Consider the following 21343-nt stretch of genomic DNA (forward strand, 5'->3'; position numbering starts at 1 on the left):
TGCACTTGTCACTTCTGCACATGATATTGTCAACAAGATTAAGTTCATGTGCGGCATGGCAATAAGGATTTGATAGTATGTATACAGAATTAATAAGAGGCCAACCTCCTCTCAAGTACTTCTTAACCATCCTGAGATACTGAGCATCTCCTCATTTTTGTCTGCAGTGACGCAATCATTTTATGAACAATTGATCACCCTTTGTGGATTGCAGAATCTAAGGCATCTTCATGTTCTTGCTCTCGTAAGGTGTGCATATAGGCAGGGCTTTAAGTGGGCCGGGTCTCACCGGTGCTGAGCACCGGCAGTTTTTTAAAGGAGGTCTCGAAACAGGTCTCTGTTTTGTGCCCTCGCACAGGCGGTCCATGTCTTCCCGGACTGTAGTGACAGCAGGCACATGGATGTGCTGCGCATGCTCACACTGCTCACTTCTCAGGAGTGGAGAAGTTACAGCATGACGTCATGCCAGGTGAGCCTTGTAGGGGAAGGGAACTCCTTTAAAGAGAGATATTTTCACTCAAGATTTCCCTTCTCTTTTTGAAACTCAGGAACAGCAACATTGTTGTGGTGTCACCAGGGATTTAAGTGGAAACTTTTTCAATATTATATACAAGCCATTGTTGCTGTTTGTTTATCTTATGCAACTAACAACCTTTGACAAAGCCAATAGTCCGTTCTTGTTGTAGGTATGTTACTTGTTGTACCATATATCTGGCTGCAATGACAGAAACAGCAAAATACAAGTCGGGTGGCACACTATGCTAAGCACAGATTTTTAGCTTATGTGTTTTTAAGTCACACGCTTAATTACATTGGCCCCGCCCCTTTGAGAGATTCCCCCCCCCCAGTTTTTTCATCCCACTTAAAGCTCTGCATATAGGTAACTAAAACATGCAGTCAGCGAGGAACAAATTTGTCTCGGGAGTAAAGTTGATCTCAAAATGGTTCGCTTCGAGCAAAGTTGGGCAGTACTGATACAAGATGCTGTTACCTCACTTCCTGAAGATGAAAAGCTCACAAGAGGTTTGTGATCTGTTTGTATTGTAAAGATATGTCCCCAGACACAGGGTTTAAAGTGGTTATCAGCCCCAATGAATGTTTGCGATTCGTGTTCAATAGCAGCACAGCAATGGTCTGTATCAGGTATGGTTCTTGATGCAAAGACTACGTTCCATTATAAATGTCCTGCAATTTACAACACAGGGTCTCCTGAACCCTACGCGCGGGCATCAGCAGTACTAGTGTGCTCCAGGGGCGGCCTTAAGCCTGTGCAAGCTGTGCACCTGCACAGGGCCACCAAACCCCAGGGGCTGCCACGCCAATATATATCCTTAATATAATAATCCTCTGAGGAGGGATACATATTTGCGTGGCGGCCCCTGTGGCAGGGATTTGGCGGCCTCCGACTCTTCCACTTCCAAACACCCTGACCCCCCCTCTTCACTGGCCTCCGCGCTCCGCCCGGACCCCCTCTTCTGGGGCCCCCTACCTACGCTCCCTGCCCAGGGCCACCATGAGCCTAGAGCCGCACTGTGCGCTCTTTGACCACCTGAGATGGTTTCATCGCAGGTGCAGATACATTTGTGTCTTTGGTGGAATCAAAAGCATCCTGTCGGTGCTCCCCCCACACTGACCCCATCCTCGTCGCCAAGTGAAGCAAGGACTTGCGAATCTTTAAGGCGAGGAGCGTTCATTTGAATCCACTCCCCAATCAATCAATCAATCAATCAAGGACATTTATAGAGCGCCCTACCTACCCAGAGGGTCTCAAGGCGCTTGGGGGGGGGGGGGGTGCTGCTACTGCTCGAACAGCCAGGTCCTGAGCTTCTTCCTGAAGGAGAGGTGGTCTTGGGTCAGGCGCAGGTCGGTCGGGAGGGAGTTCCAGGTCTTGGCGGCCAGGTGGGAGAAGGACCTTCCTCCTGTTGTCGTTCTTCGGATGCGGGGGACGGCGGCGAGGGCGTGGCTGGCTGATCGGAGGTGGCGTTTGGGAGCGTAGAAGTTGATGCGGTTGTTGAGGTAGCTCGGGCCTTGATCGTGTAGGGCTTTGTGTGCGTGGGTGAGGAGACGGAAGGTGATCCTTTTATTGACGGGGAGCCAGTGCAGGTCTCTCAGATGTCCGGAGATGTGGCTGCGTCGGGGGATGTCGAGGATGAGTCTGGCTGAGGCATTCTGGATCCGCTGGAGTCTCTTCTGGAGCTTGGCGGTGGTTCCGGCGTAGAGGGCGTTGCCGTAGTGCAGTCGGCTGGTTACGAGGGCCTGGGTGACCGTCTTCCTGGTCTCGATGGGGATCCACCGGAAGATCTTCCGTAGCATGCGCAGGATGTTGAAGCATGACGAGGAGACGGCGTTGACTTGTCTGGTCATGGAGAGGGAGGAGTCCAGGATGAAGCCCAGGTTGCGTGCGTGGTCTGTCGGAGTGGGTGCGGTGCCCAGGGCGGGGGGCCACCAGGAGTCGTCCCAGGCGGAGGGCGAGGAGCCCAGGATGAGGACTTCCGTCTTGTCTGAGTTCAGTTTCAGGCGGCTGGTCGTCATCCACTCGGCTACATCTTTCATCCCTTCGTGAAGGTTGGCTCTGGCAGCGGCGGGGTCGTTGGTCAGGGAGAGGATCAGCTGGGTGTCATCGGCGTAGGAGATGATGTTCAGGTTGTGTTGGCGTGCGATGGGCGCGAGGGGGCTCATGTAGACGTTGAAGAGGGTGGGGCACTCCCCCTGAAACCATCCCCATAAGAAAAGCTGCAAACGGTTCCCGGCTGCCCCTTCTAAGACCCCCAGCACCACTGTCCCCGAGAAGGAAGCTGAAAGAAGGTGCCCAGCCAGAGCGGTGCTGTGGGACAGGAGAGGACCCACTGCTGATGGAGGGGCGGTACAAAAGGGGGTGGTAATGGACGGAGCATCTGAACCAATCAAACACACCCCCAGTCAACAGATCTGGGTTTAATCCATCACCGTTCTTTAGCCCACTCTGCCATCCCAGTTCAGACATGGCCATATGCAAATCAGTCTGACCTTGACGGAGGGGCAGCACAGTTAGGTCCATAAGATGCGTCTGGCTTTCCTCGTTTGCTGTCCAGTGTGTATCCAGCCGAGTGGCAGATAATGACGCGTCACAGGCGTCAGTGCTGTGCCTATGCCGCCGACCTCAGATGTACATCCACCGTGGAATGTACCACAGAGGGGGGGATCCAGTCACAGAGTGTCTGACACCCAGGAAGAGGCAAGAAAACCTCTCTTTGAGAGGCACAGGTGAGGTGGTGACGTCATGGATGGCCCCCCCTGTCCAGCTGGCCCTGGACACAGATGTTTGTGCCTGAACCTACACCAGAGATGCAGGCCCCGGACACCAGCTGTGATCCCCAGCCCCACAGTCACAGAGTGTCTGACACCCAGGAAGAGGCAAGAAACCTCTGTTTGAGAGGCACAGGTGAGGTGGTGACGTCATGGATGGGCCCCTCCTGTCCAGCAGGCCCTGGACACAGATGTTTGTGCCTGAGCCTACACCAGAGATGCAGGCCCCGGACACCAGCTGTGATCCCCAGCCCCACAGTCACAGAGTGTCTGACACCCAGGAAGATGCAAGAAAACCTCTGCTTAAGAGGCACAGGTGAGGTGGTGACGTCATGGATGGACGTCACCTGTCAGCTGGCCCTAGACACAGAGGTTTGTGCCTGAACTTACACCAGAGATGCAGGCCCTGGACTCCAGCTTTGACCCCCAGCCCAACAGTCACTGAGTGTGAGGCGTCCACGCTGAGGAGCAGCTCTGCCCACTCCTCCACACCCCGCAGGAGTGCAGCTAACACGAGCTGCGGTGAAGGCGCTGGCTGGCTGCGTATATCACGTTACACGGCCTCCCCCACACCCCCACTCACAGCTGCGAATCAGCAGCCAGACTGCGCCTCGGTCTAGAGAAGCCTGAACGCACCAACCCCGGCTCCGTGCCAGAGGCCAGGAGGAAACTCAGCACAACGCGCAGGTGTACTGCACGGGCGTACCGCACAGGTGTACTGCACAGGTGTACTGCATGGGTGTACTGCACAGGTGGACTGCACAGGTGTACTGCACGGGCGTACCGCACAGGTGTACTGCACAGGTGTGCTGCATGGGTGTACTGCACAGGTGGACTGCACAGGTGTGCTGCATGGGTGTACTCCACAGGTGTACTGCACGGGTGTACTGCACAGGTGGAGTGTACAGGTGTGCTGCATGGGTGTACTGCACAGGTGGACTGCACAGGTGTGCTGCATGGGTGTACTCCACAGGTGTACTGCACGGGTGTACTGCACAGGTGTACTGCACAGGCGCCCTGCACGGGTGTACTGCACAGGTGTACTGCACAGGTGTACTGCACAGGTGTACTCCACAGGTGTACTGCACGGGTGTACTGCACAGGTGGACTGCACAGGTGTGCTGCATGGGTGTACCACAGAGGTGTACCGCACAGGTGTACCGCACAGGTGTACTGCACAGATGTACTGTACAGGTGTACTGCACAGGTGGACTGCACAGGTGTGCTGCATGGGTGTACCACAGAGGTGTACCGCACAGGTGTACCGCACAGATGTACTGCACGGGTGTACTGCAGAAGCATACTGCCCAGGTGTACTGCACTGCACAGGTGTACTGCACAGATGTACTGCACGGGTGTACTGCACAAGCATACTGCCCAGGTGTACTGCACTGCACAGGTGTACTGCACAGATGTACTGCACGGGTGTACTGCACAAGCATACTGCCCAGGTGTACTGCACTGCACAGGTGTACTGCACAGATGTACTGCATGGGTGTACTGCACAAGCATACTGCCCAGGTGTACTGCACTGCACAGGTGTACTGCACAGGCGTACTGCACAGGTGTACTGCACAGACATACTGCACAGGCAAACTGCACGGGCGTATCGAACAGGTGTACCGCACAGGTGTACTGCAAACGTTTACTTTAGAGGCATACTCTACAGATGTACTGCACAGGTGTTCTGCAGAGGTGTTCTGCACAGGTGTACTGCACAGGTGTACTGCACAGGCGTACCGCACAGGTGTACTGCACAGGTGTGCTGCATGGGTGTACTGCACAGGTGGACTGCACAGGTGTGCTGCATGGGTGTACTGCACAGGTGGACTGCACAGGTGTGCTGCATGGGTGTACCACAGAGGTGTACCGCACAGGTGTACCGCACAGGTGTACTGCACAGGTGTACTGCACAAGTATACTGCCCAGGTGTACTGCACTGCACAGGTGTACTGCACAGGCGTACTGCACAGGTTTACTGCACAGAAGTACTGCACGGGTGTACTGCACAAGCATACTGCCCAGGTGTACTGCACTGCACAGGTGTACTGCACAGGCGTACTGCACAGGTGTACTGCACAGATGTACTGCACGGGTGTACTGCACAAGCATACTGCCCAGGTGTACTGCACTGCACAGGTGTACTGCACAGGTGTACTGCACAGATGTACTGCACGGGTGTACTGCACAAGCATACTGCCCAGGTGCACTGCACTGCACAGGTGTACTGCACAGATGTACTGCACGGGTGTACTGCACAAGCATACTGCCCAGGTGTACTGCACTGCACAGGTGTACTGCACAGGCGTACTGCACAGGTGTACTGCACAGACATACTGCACAGGCAAACTGCACGGGCGTATCGAACAGGTGTACCGCACAGGTGTACTGCATAGGTGTACTTTAGAGGCATACTCTACAGATGTACTGCACAGGTGTTCTGCACAGGTGTACTGCACAGTTACACTGCACAGGTGTACTGCATGTGTGTACTTTAGAGGCGTTCTGCACAGGTGCACTGAAGCCGCCCTTCTGCAGATAAGCATACAGCTGTAACTAATATACACGCGCCGCTCTGAACCGCAATCAGGCAGAGCTGAAAAGAAGCACCACAGACAGACAGACAGACAGACAGCAAGAGGAAAAGACAGCACAAGAACCTGCTGTGAGTGATGCACAGCGGCCAAGATCTGCCCGCCTGGGAGCGGCTCCCTTCCCGTGAGCCTCAGCGGCGGTCCATCCTCGCCCTTTCACTGCCTGGCTCTCACTCTCACTGCCAGGCTCTGGGTGGGGGGTGCTTCCGTTCCGCCAGTTAAACCCACAGGTTATACGAACGTCCTTTAGAAGTCAGAATAGGTCATTAAAAATGGCATAAATGGTAAAATATATTAAAGTCAGTATAAAGCTTGGAAAGGTGCTCCTGGGCACAGCACGCTTCAACAGAGCTGGGCCTGCGTGGCCCTCAACAAGATGCCAGCTCAAGATGGCAGCCGGCTGGCACTGCTCTAGTGCAGACTCCTCGCGTTCCGGTGCTCTCTTACAGGCGTCGGGTCTTTTGATTTAATGAGAAAATCCTCCCTTAAATTTTAAATCCGGCTGTGGGTTGCCATGCCTCTGGTCTGCTTATGCGTGACATCCGCATGGTTGCAGTCCGCTGATGCGTGACATTTCCTGGTCTTGTGTGACACTTTGACACTAAGCTGCATGATTGGTCCCTGCAGAGAAACGTTATTACCCTCTCACCTGGTCCTCTCCATCCAGCCGAAACTGAATGAAGGATCACGTGAGCACGTGACCGTGGGCACGTGCACGTCGGCGGCTGGTAATATAGGGCGTCCAGCCCTCGGCATGCCCGACCAATCACTGACTCACCCGGCAGGCCAGGAAAGAAACATGTGGTCATCAATTGCCTACGTTAGTGTAAGAATATATGTACAGATACATGCTTTTTTAGGTTTCAAAAACCTTTATTTATTTGAAAGGGCAGTAAACATGTTAGCCAATCCTGTTTCAGATGCCAGGACATTTGACCAGGTGAAAACCGCTCACACTGCCAAGTTTTACGCCAAGTTTACATAGATGTTATTTTATTTTGAATGAAAAGAAAGTTAAGCAAAAATATTAAAACACATGGAATAAAATGTAATTAATTAATCAAGAAATAAGTAGATTAAATAAACACATCAATTCATGTCTTTCAAAAACTTTAAATCAGGAAACAACCGTCACCCGCGATCACCGCAACGCCTTGCGCTGCGTTGTGTTGCTTTGTATCAGTTGGGTGTTCCATGGGGGGTGCATGGTTCTTCATCCACCCATGGATTTGGATGCAAACCCATATTTACAAAGAGCTGTTCACATGGGTTTGCACCAAAATGGTGCACCTGCCTGAGGCGGGCGTAACACAGAGAAATATCTTTATTGCTCCTAGTAATTCCCCATTTGAATGTGTGCTGCATTGTGCAGCACACACACAAAGGGAAACAAGCCTCCAAGGATAGTCATCATGCAGGAAGGTACCGCTTCCTGCTCAAAAACTGCCGTGACCACAACTCAAACACCCTTGCACTATGGCTCACGGGTGTCTGCGTCGGCACTAGGCTGCGTAAAGTGAGCCAGCACAAGGAGAGAGCTGGACCGAGATATTTTGATAAAGATATTGCACAGTTCTGCTCTCGTCATGTGACATTTATCTATTGCCATTTTACGTTGCCTGTGCAACTGCTCATTTATCTGCTCTTCTTCATTATCTTTAAACTGCACGGCAGCTTGCATTACCGAAAGTCCTCCTTCTCTCTTATTTTTCTTAGCTAATTTAATTTCTTTTTGTTTGGCTTCTTTGCGCCATAAGCGGAAAGAGTCAAACATCGCCGGCCGGGCTTTCTTTTTGAAGAGTTTAACTTCAAGGTTGTCTAAGATTTCCGAATCAAAGCTACCATATTGGGGCCATTTTAAAACACCATCTTTCCTAGTGTATTTAATCCATACTTCGTTGTAAACGATGGGGCCTACCCCATGTTTAACATATAGCTCGTAAGTCGGAGTTCCAACTGGAGGAACCGGACATGAGTCCTCCAATCGGGAGTCCCTATTATTACTACCAAGACAAAACAAATTCCCAAGTCTAAGACTAGGCATCCTCGCTCTCTAGTCTAGTTCCAAAACTTCAAAGGATTTATCGATTACGATATTTCTCGTGAATACACGAGTCCTTCGGTTATGGTGCTTGCAAGAACCAATACAAAACCTTTTGTATCCCAAAGATACCACAAAGTAAGTCCAACTAAGGACTGGGAGACGCTCCACTTATACTTAACTGAAAATATCGATGGCGTCACCAGAAGACTCATCTCAGCGTTTCGCTCTACCGAAAATTTCAAGGGTCCAACATCAGGGCGATAGCCAGGGCAGCAGTCCTTGTAGCCGTCGGGAAGCGGGGAACCTCGCAGCAAAGACCTTCGGACCACGTCGACATGCAGGGGTCGATGAGGTGGTGGGCCCTCCTCCGGAATTTCCGCACGAAGCTCCTCACGATCTTCAGGCTGACTGGTACCACTGGAATCGCCCCAAACGTTGGGCGCCAATTGAGGTACTGGGTTTTTAAGAACCGGCACAGAACCGGTAACCCAGCGGTGTCAGGGAATCAACACCCAGAGACCTCGGGTTCTCCTGAGTCAGACCTACAGAAACTCAGAGTCTTCGAGGTGAAGTCAAAGATTAGTTTATTGGCTGCAACCAAGGTAACAGGGTCCTAGAAGTACAATACGGGTAGGTTCTCAGGAGACTGCACACTTTTACGAAGTCAGGCTTCTCTCTTTATACATGATTTTCAGCCTTGGGCAAAACATTCCTTGAATTCGTGGTATTTCATTTATAGTTACTGGTTACAAAAGAAAAGCAGAGTCATGATGACATGTACATATTTCATGTCGTGCTGCCCATAACAAATCATCCGGCAAGGCCCAACATTTCATCAGATATCGCTGGACCCCAATAAAAACGGTCACCTCCCCATCATAAAGCAAGTAAAGAAAAGGAGTGGAGAAAAGATGTGAGCGAGATATGGCAGGTGTGCGTGCTCAAATGGTTTTATGGCTGGTTGAGCCTAGATGCTATCTTGCTCGGCCACTGGGAGGGAACTGACCTAACGAGTTCGGCCTGGGGCAATGGTTCTAACTTGTACTGGGGTCAGGGAGAAGTCGATTAAGGAGTATGTGTCCTTGTGGAATCAAATTCAACTGGATTAAGGCCTATGTAAAGGGCAACATGTAGCTAAGGGTGCAGAATGTAAATGATGATTTTGAGGTGAAATCGTCGCTCGAATACGCCGAAAATACATGTACGTGATGTACTCGTCATTCTCGGTCTTTTGATACCAAATTCGTCCTATTTCGACTACGTTTTTATTCTCGAGTCCAGTACTATTATATGAATCCAGATTTTCAGAACCACAGACCCTCCTTTTGCCCTTACATAGGCAATTAATCTATCCTCATGTTAGTCTGAGTCCAGATCTATATTCCTAAAGTCATTGAGATGTTGCTGTAACATCATTCTAGTGCTGAGTTCATTTCTTGACACAGGCTTCCTTACACATGATGTAGCACAGAGGCCACATATTGCAGGAGCACACTGTATGCATAGACAGAACAGGAAAAGAATGGCTAAGACCATCCCAATGACCATCAGAATTTTCCATCCCCAGGCAGATATCAGTTCCCAGAACCATCCCATTAACGACCAATCTCCTTTATCCACATGAACAGATTCGGAAATCTTATGTAGTTTGGAGATGGCCCTGTATACTGTTGGAGCATTATCTGGGATGAAAATGCAACAACTGGACTGGATCAATTTGCATACTCCACCTCGGTCCGCAAGTATTACATCCAAAGCGACCCGGTTCTGAAGGGTCATAAGTCGATCCGACTGGAGCTCAGCAGTCAGGTTACTAAGGGCACCAGCAGTTTCAGTCACGGTGGATTCAACTACCCTTGTCAATTGCCTTATGTTCCTGCTGTTAGCCATGGCTCCCCAGAACGGCAGAAAACCCATTGCAAAGTCACCAAATTCTTGACCTGCAGTGTCTTCTTTACTCAAAACACCTCTAACTACCCTTGTCCGAAGGTAATCCGCCGCTGCTGTGTAGGTGGGAGGTAACCGGAATGAAACAAAACATGAGCCCGAGAAGTCAGGGGGCAACCATGTATAGGCTCTATCATGGCAGATGAAATAAGTACCCTTAGCGGCTAAAAACGCAGGGGAAGTCTGAGACCCAAAAACATACGTTTCTGTACAGACACTCTTCCCTAGCTGAGCTCTGGGATTCTTGCCAATACCTTGCAGACACAGGTGACCTTGATGGAGTACGATCCAGATAGGGGACGATCTCTTGGCTTGCTGTTTCTCACTTAATGTAGTGCCATATCCGGTCACGTTCCAACCTACATATGCAAGTATCTCATCATCCGGTGTATCTTCGTAAGAAGTTACTTCCTTGATCATGTCAACTATACCTTTGACTAGGGCGCTAGTCTTGAGGTTGTCTTTTACAGAACGTAGGGGTTGGATTTCTCGTGCATATATGAATATTGTCCTATATGCCCATACTGATCCATTGTGACTAAATGGCAGGACCAAATAGGGGATACCTTTGTCCGTTGTGTGAGGCATGAGACCACACACCCAACAGTTAGTTGTGTTCATTACAAGTTGGTGTTGGTGTAATAACTGAACAAAGGAGTTATTAAGGAACTCTAATCTCCTATTTGATTCGTGGTCAGGCAGAGGGTGGAAAGAATGAGAGGAAACAGTAGGAGGAGGGATGGGTGATGTAGTGGGCGCAAATGTCACATGAAAAGAGAATACAACATAGCTTATCAAAAAGACCATTACGCTGAATAGCATAAAAATACACACTATTATAAAACCTTTCTTCGTCATCGTTTTAAAAAGTCTCTGCTTAAAGTTCATTTGTTTGGCAGGCCTCTCCACATCAGGAAACTCCATCCTCTCTAAGGTGCTGCCCGCGGTGGTAGGTTGTCTCTGCTAAAGGATGCTTCCGTCAGTCTAGGGTAACTCCCTTGGACCAACCAGAACCAGCGACCTAACGTCGTCAGCTGCACCCAAAAGTCTTTAATCAACCGCGACCCTAGCAGCGGAACCCGGATGGCGGTTCGAAAAAAACAAAAATAAGCAAGTTACCTAGATGGGAGATCTGCACTTTCAAAAATAGGATTAGGGAAAAAACACATTTTTTTTATTAGTCCACAGGTTTTTCTCTCGGATTATAAAAGAAATCACTTTTACTTTAGTCTGTTTTTCTTGGTCGTAAATTGTAACGTCTTTTCCCGGGTGCTGTCTGGTCCAGAAATAGTAGTTCAGGTTCCACAGAGTTCAATTGTTCTGGTGGTGGCACAGTTTCTCGAAAAATGTTCTTGCTTTCACGGTCAGGGTTAGCTTCTTTTACACGTTCATCAGTTGTGCGCTCTGAGTCAGTGCCTCCTTTCTGGACCCATTGGTCATGTGGCAGAGGGAAGGGTATTTTCTTACAATGGATCCCGTGGACCCAATTGGCCTTCCCCTCCACCCTAACAGCCGACCTTGTAGACAGGAGGACGAGGTGAGGCCCGGTCCATCTGGGCTGGTTGTTTCTTGTTCTTTGAAAGTTGCGGACAAGCACCCAGGAACCGGGGTCAATGGAGTGACCCGGTGTCTCGGAGACCGGAGGCAAGGTGTTGTGGACCTGTTGATATAAAACACGTAATTTAGCCGTCAATTCATACAAATAGTCAAGCAAAATAGGGTGTTGCAGCTCGCTAAACTTCGTGGGCCTAGGCACTCCCCATATGTTGGCTGGCCGACCAAAGATTATTTCATAGGGGCTGAGTTTCACTCGCGAATGCACAGTCATTCTGGTGGATAGGAGTGCTAAGGGTAGAGCGTCAGGCCATTTAAGGCATGTGCTCGCTTGGATTTTGGCCAATTTAAGTTTAAGCGTGCCATTGTAACATTCCACTAATCCAGCTGATTGGGGGTGATTTGCAGCGTGGAACTTCTGCCTAATGCCTAGCCCTTCACACACTCTTTTCATCACACGACCCACAAATTCACTTCCGTTGTCAGACCAGACCATTCTAGGCATTCCGAACCTGGGGAAGAACTCTTTTACAAGGGCTTTCGCTGTGGACAAGGCAGTATTGTCTTTTAGGGGATAGGCTTCTACCCATCTTGAGAAGGCACAAACAACCACGAGCACGTATTTTAAGTTGTTGCACCTCTCCATGTGTATGAAATCTAGCTGCAAAACCTCGAACGGATACGTAGGAGGTGCAAAATGACCAGCTGGAGTTGGGGTTCCCCTACCAGGATTGTGCTTCAGACATACCATGCAATTCTTGACAACATTCTCTGCATACTTGGGAATCCCTGAATTCTTCCACACTGGGGCCAACAACTCGCAAATCCCTTTCGCGCTGATATGGGCCATTCCATGAGCCATTGTAACCACTGCAGGCACATATGCATCGGGTAACAACCATCTCTGTTGCTCTGTCGATTCAATCCAACAACCATTTGCATCCATTCTCCCTGTACTTTCTCTCCACATGCTTAACTCTTTCTCCGTGGCCTCAGCTTGGATGGACTTCACACTTTCTATCGTGTCTTCACATATTCCAACATCACCAGTCCATCTTTCTGGGCTCGCAACATACATTCGGCTCATCACATTCGTTGCAGTTTCCTTAGCGGTTTCATCAGCAAATGCATTTCCACGACCAACATCATCAGTCACTTTCTTGTGAGCACTACACTTCACGATCGCTATTTGCAGGGGCAACGTCAGTAATTCAAGGAGCTCATTCACCAACTGACCATGCTGAATCTTAGCTCCATGCGAAGTCAGGAACCCACGTTCTCTCCACAATCGTCCAAAACTGTGAGCCACGCCAAAAGCATACTGGCTGTCGGTATAGACAGTCACTTTAATTCCTTTAGACAACACACATGCTCTCGTCAGTGCCACGAGTTCAGCGGCTTGAGCTGAACCATGCGGTATTCGCGCCGCTTCAATGACTGTGTGCAAAGTTGTGACAGCATATGCTGTAGTCACGTTACCATTTGGGAGCTTAAAGCATGAACCATCCACCCATAATGTACCATCGCATTCAGCAAGAGGAGTGTCGAACAAATCAACTCTCCCTTTCGTCTCATCCTCTGTTCTAAGAAAACAATCGTGCTGTTCTGAAGCATCCGATTCCTCTGCAATTGGTAACAATGTGGCTAGGTTCAAGGTACTGCACCTTTTTATGTGCACATGGCTCGCTAGTAGCGTCAATTCGTGACTAGACAGTCGAGCACTAGTTAAGTGCTGTGTCTTGGTCCTATTTAACAATGTGTCTACTGCATGCGGGACCATCACGATTAGTGTATTATTCATTACTAGACCAGCAGACTGTCGAATGGAAACAGCTGCTGCTGCTGTGGCCCTTAAACAACTTGGCAATGCTCGTGCTACCGGATCCAAAGTTGACGAAAAATAGGCGCATGGCCGCTGTCTATCTCCGAATAACTGAGTCAGCACAGACAATGCACAGCCCTCCTTCTCGTGGACATATAATGTGAAAGGCTTACTGTAGTTGGGGTTACCTAACACAGGGGCCGAACATAATGCTGTGCGTAATTCGAGAAAACTTTTCTGGCACTCTTCAGACCAAGGAATGGGATAGGGTGTATTTTTACACGTTAATGCCACCAAGGGTTTGGCTAATAACGAAAAATTTGGAATCCACTGTCTACAGTACGATGTAATGCCCAAGAAAGCACGTACTTCTCTCTGTGTTCTTGGCACACTCAATTTTGCTATTGCCTGAATTCTTTCTGGGGTCAGTTTCCTTCCCTCCTTCGATAAGAGATGACCTAAGTAGGTCACTTCTTGTCGGCAATATTGAAGCTTGGAAAGTGACACCTTGTGATGCAGATCACATAGATGACGCAATAATGACAACGTGGCCATTTTACAAATTCTCTCAGTATCCGCAGCGATGAGCAAATCGTCCACGTACTGTACAAGAGTGGCACCTTTGGGCAAAACCATTGTGTAAAGCTGACTTTTCAGAGCTTGACTGTATATTGAGGGGCTTTCACAGTAGCCTTGAGGAGCGCGTTTGAAGCGGAAACTGCGACCTCCTAAACTGAAGGAAAAAATATCCCTGCTTTCCTCAGCGATCGGGATACTGAAGAAAGCATTCTTCAGGTCAATCACCGAAAACCAGGAGGCAGAGGCTGGAATCATAGTCAATAATGTGGTAATGTCGGGGACAACTGGGAATTGTGGCACAACAATTTTATTCACCTCTCTAAGGTCAATCACGAATCTGTACACAGGTGGCTGAGAAGGGTCAGTTCGTTTTAAAACAGGCAGAACAGGACTATTGCAAACATTGCCTCGTGTTTCTTCAATCACGTCTTTTTCAATCAACTCGTAAACAATCGCTAGTAAAGCTCTTTCACCCTCATTAGATATTCTGTATTGGGGAATTCGTGGCATTTTGACATTCGACTTCAATGTTACAACATATGGTGGAATTTCTAAAAGACCTACATCATTTGGACCAGTAGCCCAAAGAATATCTGGGAGAATCGACAATTCTGCTGGAAGTGCATTTCTCTACAAATACATGGGAGAAACCACTTTCTTACCTAAAGTAAGTTGTACTCCTGAAGGAGAACAGTACAAAGTCGCATACAATCTTTTTAGCAAATCTAATCCTAGCAAATTTTCACCACAACCTGTTGTCAAAATAAGGGGTGCTTCGAATTCACAAGGACCAACAGAAAGAGATAAAGGGTCAGAAATCGGATTTCTAACTGGGGCGCCAGAAAAACCTACAGAGACGTTCATTTCGCCAGACAAAGGTGCGCCAGGGAGTTTGGAGTGCATAATAGAACTCTTTGTAGCACCAGTATCCAACAGAAAAGGTTCTGACACACCTGATGTAATCACCTCAACGTAAGGTCCACTCTGATCTACTGGAACTGAAACGACTCCCTCTCTTCGTCTATGGCTGTCCTAGCAATCCTCATTTTCCCACTGCTCATTTTCTGTGTAATACTCATCAACGTAGTATTGAGCTGTCCTGTCAGATACGTTATTTTGCTGATCAAACCTGTTCATAGAGTTTTGTGGTGGAAGGGGACGCGCGTCCTGAGGGGCGTTTCCACGCCCTCTACCTCTAGGCGCTTGCTGACTGCCACGACCTCTCACACCAGAAATTCCATTTGCACGTTGTGGTAGGGCAGGACAGTTATACTTGTAATGACCCTCCTGTTTGCAATATAAACACTGGTTAGGACCTACGCGGGGTTGAGTGTAATCGAATCTTTGCAAGTTTCTCTGATATTGTTGAGGCTGCTGAAAAGTATTCTGGTAGTGATTCTGACCATTATTATTTTGATTACCACCACCACGTGGCGGATAGGCTTGCTGTAGCAAAACCTTCGTTTTGAGTTCCCTAGTTTTCTTTTCTACTTTATCTTTCTCATCTTTGTCTCTATTCTCGTAGTACTGTGCGGTAGCTAATATCTGGGCTGAAGACGAGACTGCCCAAGAACTTTCCGAATCTTTTAATTTCCTACACAGTTCTGGAAGCAGATTGTGCACAAATTTATCGACAAACAATCTCTGACCACCTTCTGTGGTCATATCTTGACCGCTGTGGTCAATGAATGTTTCTTCAAATCTGGTGAAGAAATCTGAAACAGTTTCTTCTTTCTTTTGCTTGCATGCAGATAACTTATCCCAATTTACGCGTATTGCAGGCATTATCATTTTCATGTAATCTACTATTCTACCAGGTAGTTCTGCTATCAGAGGCTCAGGCTTGGCACCACCAACTTGTTGTGCATCTGCAGCAGTAATATTAGCCCACGTGTCACCTAATTCCTGGTCATGATCTACATGACGAATTTTACCCCATAAAGGCTGTGGAACAACGTTCCCGAATAACATATCGATATCGGCCAAATTCATTATACAGGACCCAGCAGTTTGCGACAATTCTTTATAGTACCCTGCAGGATTTTTACGCGGATCTGGTAGTGTTTGTTTGAGTGCTAAAACTTCGGCTCGCTTCCATGGGACATGTACCCATACACGGTGAAAGTGTGGCAGGACAGGTGGGACAGCGGTCGCGTCACCCTCTCTCCACTGTGGGGGAACTTCTCTCATAGGGTATTGTCGTGCCTTTTTCCTACTAGATGCACTAGATTCCGATGGTGACCCAGAACTGTTTCCCTTACTTCGATATGATAATAACATTTCAACTGCCTTTTCCACATCGGGACCTACAATCATACCTTCTCCAAACTTAAATCGTACACGACACATCTCTTGTGGGATGCATTCTTGATCATTGTCTTCTAAATCCTCGCCAAGAAAGACACACATCTGTTCGAAAACATATCTCTGTGTCGCTGCTTCCCATTGATGGAAGACTTCCATGACAAACTGAACATCATATTTTGCCGTGTCCATGACCCATTTCCGAGCTAAACTATTCAGGGAATCTCTCTCTTGATAATCAGGCAGTTGACTTCGCAACTGTCTTCTTCCTATGTTAGGGGTCATAACAGGCGACCCGAAAAGAGGTAAAAGAAGATTAGTAACAGTGTTGGCCATTTTCTGCCGAATGGAAGGTGAAACTGAAGGACAAATGGGGTGAGATAAGGCGGTGGTAGAGATGGCAGAAGAGGTATCAGGGAAAATAGATGTGGTACTAGGCAGAATCGTAGAGGGAGCATTAGGAGACGTAAAAAGTATAGTAGGCAAAATCGTAGAAAACACAGGTGAAACAGAAGTGGTCGGCGGGCCTGGAGGAGGCTGCACCGAAGAAGTAGAAGCCAGCTGAAGAACAGCTGGTGGGTGCTGTGGAAGAGCAGGAGGCGCAGCTTGCGCAACTAAAGGTTGCGGGGGTGCTGTGGCATTCTGCGCATAGGGGGGTGGTGAAGTTAATAACTGCGACATTAATGGGTCTTTTTCACGTTCTTTTGCTGCCTCTTGCTGAAGAGACGGCAAAACTGGATAACATTTATCTATTGCCATTTTACGTTGCCTGTGCAACTGCTCATTTATCTGCTCTTCTTCATTATCTTTAAACTGCACGGCAGCTTGCATTACTGAAAGTCCCCCTTCTCTCTTATTTTTCTTAGCTAATTTAATTTCTTTTTGTTTGGCTTCTTTGCGCCATAAGCGGAAAGAGTCAAACATCGCCGGCCGGGCTTTCTTTTTGAAGAGTTTAACTTCAAGGTTGTCTAAGATTTCCGAATCAAAGCTACCATATTGGGGCCATTTTAAAACACCATCTTTCCTAGTGTATTTAATCCATACTTCGTTGTAAACGATGGGGCCTACCCCATGTTTAACATATAGCTCGTAAGTCGGAGTTCCAACTGGAGGAACCGGACATGAGTCCTCCAACCGGGAGTCCCTATTATTACTACCAAGACAAAACAAATTCCCAAGTCTAAGACTAGGCATCCTCGCTCTCTAGTCTAGTTCCAAAACTTCAAAGGATTTATCGATTACGATATTTCTCGTGAATACACGAGTCCTTCGGTTATGGTGCTTGCAAGAACCAATACAAAATCTTTTGTATCCCAAAGATACCACAAAGTAAGTCCAACTAAGGACTGGGAGACGCTCCACTTATACTTAACTGAAAATATAGATGGCGTCACCAGAAGACTCGTCTCAGCGTTTCGCTCTACCGAAAATTTCAAGGGTCCAACATCAGGGCGATAGCCAGGGCAGCAGTCCTTGTAGCCGTCGGGAAGCGGGGAACCTCGCAGCAAAGACCTTCGGACCACGTCGACATGCAGGGGTCGATGAGGTGGTGGGCCCTCCTCCGGAATTTCCGCACGAAGCTCCTCACGATCTTCAGGCTGACTGGTACCACTGGAATCGCCCCAAACGTTGGGCGCCAATTGAGGTACTGGGTTTTTAAGAACCAGCACAGAACCGGTAACCCAGCGGTGTCAGGGAATCAACACCCAGAGACCTCGGGTTCTCCTGAGTCAGACCTACAGAAACTCAGAGTCTTTGAGGTGAAGTCAAAGATTAGTTTATTGGCTGCAACCAAGGTAACAGGGTCCTAGAAGTACAATACGGGTAGGTTCTCAGGAGACTGCACACTTTTACGAAGTCAGGCTTCTCTCTTTATACATGATTTTCAGCCTTGGGCAAAACATTCCTTGAATTCGTGGTATTTCATTTATAGTTACTGGTTACAAAAGAAAAGCAGAGTCATGATGACATGTACATATTTCATGTCGTGCTGCCCATAACAAATCATCCGGCAAGGCCCAACATTTCATCAGATATCGCTGGACCCCAATAAAAACGGTCACCTCCCCATCATAAAGCAAGTAAAGAAAAGGAGTGGAGAAAAGATGTGAGCGAGATATGGCAGGTGTGCGTGCTCAAATGGTTTTATGGCTGGTTGAGCCTAGATGCTATCTTGCTCGGCCACTGGGAGGGAACTGACCTAACGAGTTCGGCCTGGGGCAATGGTTCTAACTTGTACTGGGGTCAGGGAGAAGTCGATTAAGGAGTATGTGTCCTTGTGGAATCAAATTCAACTGGATTAAGGCCTATGTAAAGGGCAACATGTAGCTAAGGGTGCAGAATGTAAATGATGATTTCGAGGTGAAATCGTCGCTCGAATACGCCGAAAATACATGTACGTGATGTACTCGTCATTCTCGGTCTTTTGATACCAAATTCGTCCTATTTCGGCGACGTTTTTATTCTCGAGTCCAGTACTATTATATGAATCCAGATTTTCAGAACCACAGATGGAGTGAAATCCAACAGGATGGCAGAGGAGATACTGTCTTTACTCTGCCCGCCATATCCAGAGGTGTCCGCCAGCCAAGTGGACATCTCAGAACCCTGGCTGGAACTGCCATTTCGGTGGCACACCTTAATGTAGGAAAGGTTTGATGGACAATTGGCCATGAAAGTTTTCGAAGGTTTTTATTTTTTAAAACCAAACTCACAATGTGAGAGTCTGTTTTTGAAAGATAAAAAAAACGAAGGACGGTCACACCAGTTTTCTCCCATGGTGCGATGGTCATTCTTCTTTTTCTACTATCACCAGCAGGATATACCTGTCGGTAATTGACAGTTAAAAATATAAATAAAAGCCGTCCACTCTAAATAGGGCAGATGTTCAGATGGCTTGCTTCTGAGGGCATCTACTCCGTCAGGCTTCAAAAGAAGTTTTACACTGACAGTAAAGTTTGCTCCTTTGGCGTAAAACATGCATTCTGCTTTACTCACAGTCGAGCCAGTGGACCCTGAGTTTGGTGGAAAGAATATTCCGTCGCCTTTGCAACAGAATACCCGTCCACCAAAGTATATATAAGCCCCAGAGACCCTCATATTACAAATCAGAGCTGACCTGCACCTCATACGAACAGTCCATTCCGAACTTTGGTCCCCTCTCACATTCACCCTCTGACCCACTGCTTTTTAGGTCTCGGCTAGCGTAGGTTGCACATGCGCAGTGTCGCTGGTGAGATCTTATGTCTCAGAGTAGCGAGGCTTAAACCTGTTCCTCTTCTCCATTGGCTGGCCTCCTAAACAGCGGCCAGCCATTAGAGAAGAGGTCTCTGTGACGATCTCTTTTCGCTGTAAGCCCCCTCCTTTTCGGATTGAGGGGCGTGTTTTTTTACTTTCTTTCTCTCCTCCCCTCCAGCCAATGGAGAAGACGGGAGAAAGAAAAACACGCCCCCCAATCTGAAAAGGACGGGGCTTACAGACTCCTGCTGCCCGTCTGCTCGTGTCTCCTCTGTGCGTCTTCCCCCCGGGGCCCCCTCTGTCTCCTCCCTCCGTCTCGTGCCACCGCCAGGCGACTGCCCTGGCCGGGAAAGGGCCTCCCGCTGCTCCGCCGCTGCTCTGGTTCCACCTCACCCCTCCTCACCTCGTGGTTCCGTTGTAGTTCCTCAGTCCGAGTTGCTGGCGAAGACCCAGGCGCAGGGCCCACCGCTCCAGCAACCGCCAGCAGTTTCAGCAGCAACCGGCGGCCCACCCAGCAGCCCCTCGATGCTCGCCCGGCTTCAGTTGCGGTGGGGAGACTGCATGTGCCCTGCTCTCCGCCATTCCCAGTGGAGCCCTGCGGAGAACCCCAAAGGCGTCAGTGCTCCCCATGTGTCCAGGCGCCGTCCGTCTCCCCGCTCTCCGTGTTCACCCTTTACATTTGCAGATTGAGTTTTGCACATTTAAATTTAAGGCAATCAGGTACACTTGCAAATTTCCTGTTTAGCGGTCTACTCCTCCCTCGGTTTCAGAGCACAGGACATTCCATGCATTACATTTCGGTTCTCGGATATTCAATGTTCCTAAAGGTGCCATGTAACATTGACCACGCCCTTTTTCCCGCCACGCCCCACACACCCAACTCGGAAGACTGAAGCAATAAATTTTAACTACAAGATTAAGCTACCACTCCCGCCTTCCATTCACCCTCTCGGACTCTGCTTTTTAGACCCACAACCTCAGAACGTTTCAGCGAACACAGGCGGTCGCGCAATGATCTGCATCCTGCTGGTCGCTGGACACGGAACGGTGCTCGAGAGCCAGATTAAGGTGAGTAGTAGCACGGACAGGACAACATACGCCCGAAACTTGAAGAACTTCAGGAGGGGGGGGGATCGTTTCCTAAGAAACCGAGCAACAGAAGTTGGACAAGAGAACCTAAGCCCTGCCTCTTCAATGCGATAAAGCGAGCCTGTCATTATAGAATGTAACACACAACTTTAAGAATGTAAAGAGCACGGAATTGTCACACCACTAGCGACGTCCCGAGTAATCTTTTACGTAACGTTTCGCTCACTCTACTTGCTTCACTCTTTTTTTGTAGGCCTAGTTAATAGGCGTTGCTGTTAAAACATGTTGCAGGTAGTATTTGATCTGTTTCCTCGTTGTGATTCTGCCCTCTGTTCCCTCGTTGTGATTGTTTTTCTGCCCTCTGTTCTCTTGTTGTGGTTGTTTTTCTGCCCTCTTTTCCCTCGTTGTGATTCTGCCCTCTGTTCCCTCGTTGTGATTCTGCCCTCTGTTCCCTCGTTGTGATTGTGATTCTGCCCTCTGTTCCCTCATTGTGATTCTGCCCTCTGTTCCCTCGTTGTGATTGTTTTTCTGCCCTCTGTTCCCTCGTTGTGATTGTTTTTCTGCCCTCTGTTCCCTCTTTGTGATTCTGCCCTCTGTTCCCTCATTGTGATTCTGCCCTCTGTTCCCTCTTTGTGATTCTGCCCTCTGTTCCCTTGTTGTGATTGTTTTTCTCCCCTCTATTCCCTCGTTGTGATTGTTTTTCTGCCCTCTGTTCTTTCTGTCTGTGTGTATGGCTCTGTCTGTCTGTGTGTGTGGCTCTGTCTGTCTGTGTGTGTGCCTCTGTCTGTCTGTGTGTGTGGCTCTGTGTGTATGTGTGTGCGGCTCTGTGTGTGTGTGTGTGGCTCTGTGTGTTTGTGTGTGGCTCTGTGTGGGTAGCTTTTTTTGTAG

Source organism: Lissotriton helveticus, chromosome 7 (genome assembly GCF_964261635.1).
Source record: "Lissotriton helveticus chromosome 7, aLisHel1.1, whole genome shotgun sequence".
NCBI classification, from domain to species: Eukaryota; Metazoa; Chordata; class Amphibia; order Caudata; family Salamandridae; genus Lissotriton; species Lissotriton helveticus.